The sequence below is a fragment of the Nothoprocta perdicaria genome, unplaced genomic scaffold (assembly GCF_003342845.1).
Source record: "Nothoprocta perdicaria isolate Ctin4 unplaced genomic scaffold, notPer1 scaffold_17, whole genome shotgun sequence".
In the NCBI taxonomy this organism is placed as follows: Eukaryota; Metazoa; Chordata; class Aves; order Tinamiformes; family Tinamidae; genus Nothoprocta; species Nothoprocta perdicaria.
This window is the reverse complement of record NW_020454871.1, coordinates 4,886,098-4,892,180: the sequence shown is the minus strand read 5'-3', so window position 1 is coordinate 4,892,180 and position 6,083 is coordinate 4,886,098.

Here is a 6,083-nt window from a genome sequence, read left to right as displayed (position 1 = left end):
TATTCTTTCTAAAATGTCGTCTTTGATATGATGTCAGAACTCACCTCTCTCTAGTAGCTCCTTCCAGCCTCCCGGTATGGGGATAGATGATGCAGCCAAGCTGAACAGGTCACTCCTGGACCGTGGTTGGAGTGAAGGGAGGTTCTAGTGCTGCTTGCTGCCAGGCAGGGTGCTGCAGGCTGAAGCAGAGAGCCCCTGTTCCACCATCTGATGGGCTTGTCAAACAGCAGACATGTGAAGTTCTGTTTTGACCATGGAAGCACTGAGGTGAGCATCACCAGAGCTGCAGTCGATAAGCCATGCCTATGCCATTTTTATTCTGCCCTCATGAATATATAAGTAGTATAGTTTAAAAGCACAAAATCTATTATATAAAGACTCAAGGAAGGCTGTAGAGCAATGAGAATCTTTGGTTTGCTTTTGTTATTAGTTTGAATTTATCTTAACATCTCTCTGCAAATTATTTCTTGCTTTATTTTTGAACTTGTATTTGTCTAAGGAATTTCTTTCAATGCCAGTGCTTGTAAAGTTGTTATTGAGACTTGTGAAGACCCGCATACTTCAGCTGACTCAGAGTGCAGGAGTGTGTGTATATTATATTTATATATATATCTTAGTAAGGGGGAGGAGGCTTGAGGGTGGGAGGATGTGGTCCAAGCAGAAACCTCATTGCTTGACAAACTGGGCAGCAAGTTAGCAGCATCTCTGCTAGCTGTTATCTTCAAGGTCAAAACTCAGCGTATGCATGGGGCGAATACATTTTACTCCATGTAATCATATGGAAAAACTAAATGTTACAATACAGTAAATATTCTTCCATGGAAGTCTGGGTTTAAACGACAAAAGAAGAAGAGCCAAGTATTTTATAGGCATTGTCTCAGGAGGAATTGGCAGCAGTTGTTTGGTGAGCTTCAGGTGAGGTTTTGATAACAACCTGGTTTCTCAAATGTTCTCTTCCCCTGTCACCAAAATCTTCATTTTTCTTCTGTTCTTCTCCGTTAGGGAAATCAGCTTATGACTGTCTGGTTATCCCAAGCCAACATTCAATCTAATGAATGCTTTATGTTCAAATTGAAATCAGTATTGCTCTATGAAAATGGTCCTTCCTATTAAATTTTGTATCTGATTTTTTTCATTGGAAGCTTAAAAAAAAATCTGTGGGAAGTGTTGGCTGAGACTGCCTTTGCATTTTACATGTTCAATAGGAAATGAATTCATGAGAAAAAATTTGGAGCTACACTTGGCATAAAATCCCAGCAGGAATTCTTTCCAGAATAATAAATATGCATTTCACAAGAGGCAAAATAAAATGAGTTGTAAAATTATATTCACGGTACTTTCTCTGCTTTTACTATGCATGCTGGTGGGTTAAAAAATAGAAACTGGGTTAAGCAAATTTCTGAAACTTGCGAGTAGATGAGAATCAAAACCATAAAGGGCAAATCCTTCTTGTATGCAGTTATTGTCAAAGGTCTCGTTAAAGGTTTCTGTAACAGCCCTATTCATGCATATCTGAGACTTCACAACTGAACAATCTGTGGTGAAGTCAATGTTATGAAGCAGAAGTGACTATTTAAAGCAATCATAAAAGACTTTAGTTCTGGTCACTTTTTTTTTTTCCAGAATAGATGGATGCTGTAATGAAGAAGGCAATTTCTCTGCTGTCAGTGTCTGCCTCAGGCTGAGTGTTGGAGTAAGTTTAATAGGAATTCTCGGGTGCTCTTTTTTGCAGGCTACAAAGACGATCTGGAATGGGCAGTATCATTGAGTGACTATGAGTGTCATGATCAACTACTATCTCCACTGTAGCTGTTAAAACTTGGGGGGGCAGATGGGACGGTTGCAGATAGATGTTTTAACTAGTTGATTTTCCCATCACTGCATAGCTGTGAAATTTGCTGGTGGCTTTCCCCTTCCCAGGAGGTGCTGCCCCTTGTCTCTTCAAGTCCACTCTAGTCAGAGCAATGGATGCAGAAAAGCTTTCCCTATCATTACAGATAACTTGAACCTTCCTCTCCTCTTTAAAACTAAAAAAACAGGCGAAGTTTTAGCTTTTCCTAAATGGATGTATAATCCACATGTCATCTTTGCAGTGCTTGCAGTAATGGACTTACGTAAAATGAAGCAAAGCAGCTGTTTGTGTGTTGTAAGAATCTTTCTGTACTAACCACCTCATTCTACTTGTGTAGAATGTCGTGTTTGTCTTATTTTAAGTAACTCTTGACAAGTTACAACAGGATCTCAAAGAAACAAGGAATTTCAGTCTGGGTGTTTTGCATTTAATTCTGCTTTGTCGGGTAGTGCTGAACAGATGCAGCTGGGTCTCCATTCCCAGGCTGGAGCGGGAATGCAGGGATGAGGCTATGCAGATACACAGTAAGTGTTAGAGCAGGGTCGAGAGAGGACAGGGCACCGTGGCCTTATCTGTTTAATTGTGCTGCTGGAGAGGAGCACAGTTCTTGGGGAGAAGGCAAGTGGCTGTTGAAATGGATGGAGCAAGGTTAGGTCAGGCTGATCACCGACTGCATGGAGAGGACGGCTGTTACACTTGTTTCTTCATGGAGATCGTCCTTGCTTGTGACAGCAGATGATCTGATGTTTAATTTCGTGCCCATGAGCTGTAGCACTGAAGCTACTGGAAATCACGGTGTAAGTAAAGTTCAGCACAGGCATAGCTATTTCTATGACTAGTCTTATGGTACTTTATATATGGGTCAGATCAGAATAAATTCATATCCCCTTGAATGCAGGAATGAAAACGCTGCATTCCTATAGAAACGGGGCTGCTGCTTTCAGACTTGAGAGCAGAAATGGAAGGCTGCTGTGCTCTTCAAGTGCTAAACTGACGTGCTTAATTCAACTAAACTCAGATCAAAACCAGCGTCTGCTGAACTCATGTCAGTGTGCTCAGTTATTTCGCTATTCCCATTTCTTATAAATATGAACCATGTGCAAACCGTAACAGGGATTTGAGCTGCAAAATGCGAAGGTTTTATGTATAGAAAATGCCTACTGACAGAAAAATGGAGAGTTCAATTTAATGATTATTTTGAGAAGACATACATTTCACCAGTAAGTGTATATGCTGATAAAACACACTAAGACCAATAAGAAAAAGCTTTATTAAAAATCTTCCAAGGAAAACCTTTCCTTCTATGCAATCTGCAATGTGGACAGTCCCATTATTTTTCACAAGGTCATTGCATTGATCAGCGGCACGTGCTTGGTTTAAAACACTGCCGAAGGTAGCTGCAAAACTGGGAGTTGGCTGCGATGTGATTCGCCTTGCAGGAAGCTTTTTGCTTCAGTGCTGGTGGCAAAGGGGCTAATGACATCCTGTGCTTTGGAGCTGGATATTGAACTAGCAATGCAACTTTCCTGCAGACATGGCACATTCCTCTTGGTGCGTTTTCTTTCCACCGTGGTGGGATGTCCGTGCCTGTGCCATGATAAAAGGAGGCTGCTTTCCATGCTGAGCACCTATACCTGTACCTCCAGGCCGCTGTCTACTTTGCTACTGAAAATAGCTACATTTCCAGAGTTCATACTGTGCTACTTCATCTTCCTAATCTACATGCCTCCTAGTTAGTCTCCACACGCTAATTAGCTTCACTCATACAAGACGGGAAAGCTTTAGACTTTCCTGGAAGTTATTAGTGCCAGGATTTTATAGATAACATTAGTGTTGGCAGAGTTTACCCAAGGTAATTTATGTTCTATTTGCAGCTGAAGGAAAACGCTTAGATGTTTGACATCATAAAACAGTAAAACCGGGAGATTTATTACGGGGGCAGAGAGAACAGGGCCCTCGAGCTGCTTTGTTTATCATTAAAAGTGGGGTTAATCGGAGGTGCACATGTGCCTCCCATATTTTTTGGTCTTGTTTTCAGCCTGTGCTGCTCCCTGGCAGGGTTTGCAGTGCATGGGAAGGCGGGGGAGCCGTGGTACAGGTTCCTGGGACTCCGGAAGAGGAAGAGGATTATTTTAGGATATTTCCCTCCTTCCTGAGCTACTGTTAATGAGAAAGAAGCATAGGCAGCTAAATGATTAGTGAAGCTAGATTTTTTTGTGGGATAGAACAATAAAGGATATTGCATTGGATGAGACCTGCAAGCAAAAAAAAAAAAAAAGATACATTAAGAAATTTTGGAAAGGGAAGGAAGAAATGGCGGAGTCCAAGTGGAGTGGGAGCCCCTTTGCTCCTTGGATGCAGGCTGGCATTGGAGAAGATCTGGGAGCAAACGTGGCCCTGGCAGGTGAGGGCAAGCCAGGCGTGTTTGCAGGCTCTCTGCAGGGGAAAATGCTCCTGTGACCTCCCCGAACCACCCAGAAACGTCTGGCTTGGTTTGGCCGGCAGATGCTGCTCGTGGCTTGTCGTTGGCGCCAAGGTGCCTGCCTTGGACAGGCCTCAAGGTTAACCTTAATCCAGATTAGGAGACAATCTGCCAAACTGTCGAGGACAGGTGTGCTGTGGGTGAGCAGCGAGTGTTTTATCGAACAAATTCCTCCCTGATGCTGGTCCTGGTCTTCGATGGGTCTTGTTTGTTTGGTGTCTGCTGGATGCACCAAGTAGATGCTCCCTGAGGGTCTCCTGAAGTTGTGTGTGTGCTGCTTGTCCAGGAGGGCACAGGAGCTGCTTGGATAAGGCAATGGCCTCTTCCTACCTTGTGGGCTGGGAGCTCTAAAGAGACCTGCAGTGCCTCAGCCCATGGGGACCGTCTGTCTGTCTGTCTGCAGTGGGGTGGCCAAGGGCAGGAGAGGGCTTTTGGGGTTCATTCTCAGTGGGGTCAGTGTGTGAGCGGCAGGGGAAGCACTGTGAGCATTAGGATGTAGGGGTTTTTTTTGTTGTTGTTGAAATGGTTGAAAACGGATGGGATGCATCTCCCTTGACGCTTGGTGTGTGTCAGGAAATATTGAGGGAATAATTAACCTGCCAGGCTGCTTAGAAACATCAGAGGAGGATTTCTTGTTATTAAATGCAAGGCCTGTTTCCTGCTTCTTTTCCTCCTTTTAGTTTAGGAAACGGGGCCGTGATGGGGAGAGCCAGACCCCAGTTTGCGTGTCCTTGGAGACCCCATCCATGGTGGGACCCGTGTCCAAGGGCCAGAGTCTGTGGTGCCGTGCCGGCACGGAGGCTCCCTGGCCCATGGGAAAGTGCTCTGAGGGCATCGGATGGACGGAGAGGAGTGTTCAGTGCAGCATCGTAGCGTCCCCAAACCAGACTTTTTGCCCTCGATAAGGTGCGCTTAATTTTTCCCTGGATTTCTTTTGTTCTTGGCTCGAGCTGTGAGAGAAGGCGGCTTTTATTCCAATGTGGTTTATTTTCAATAATTAAGAAGGATAATAAGACAATTACAGGCAAAGTACATTGCTTACAGCCTAAATATTCTTTGTTTTAAGGTTTTCCCCAGTGCCAGGGTTGTTCAGCGGCTCTCATTAGGAGACGTGGTGTGCACCCGTCTTTGAGATGTGGCAGCGAGCGCAACGCAGCCTAGTGGGAAAAGTCTAAAATATTTAAATATAAATTATTTACCTCCAAAGTTCGCTCTCTCTGAATTCTTCCTGCCACGGTACCTAACTAATTACCATGTTATCAAAGGAGTGTGCAAACCTGTAAGCCTCGGCGCTTGGAGTGGTTTGACAGATAAGCCTTTCTGAGTGAAATAGATGTAACTTTGCTATTATGACTCTGGTTCTCTTTTGAATTTTGAATTACTTTTTTTTTTTTCTTTTTAACTAATAGCCTGTTTTATGTAAACCTCTCAGAGATTAGGAGTTGATTTCAAAGATCATCCTCCATAAAGTCTCTTGATCATATTTTACGGCTCCTGTGACTCGTGGGTGTAATCTTGTATCCCTCGGATATTTATGACATGTTCGCGTAATTCCCCACGGTAGCTAATCTCAGTGCTGTACCTTAAAATATTAAGATATCTTTAAAGCAGGGCTGGTAAGAAGGCAACTTTTACAGCCAATCTTCAGCTCCAATTGCTCCTGCTGGGGAAGTCATAATGATGAATTTGTGACATAATTTCTGTGGCAACATGCTGGGATTTCATAAATGGGGATGGTGATTATAGAGC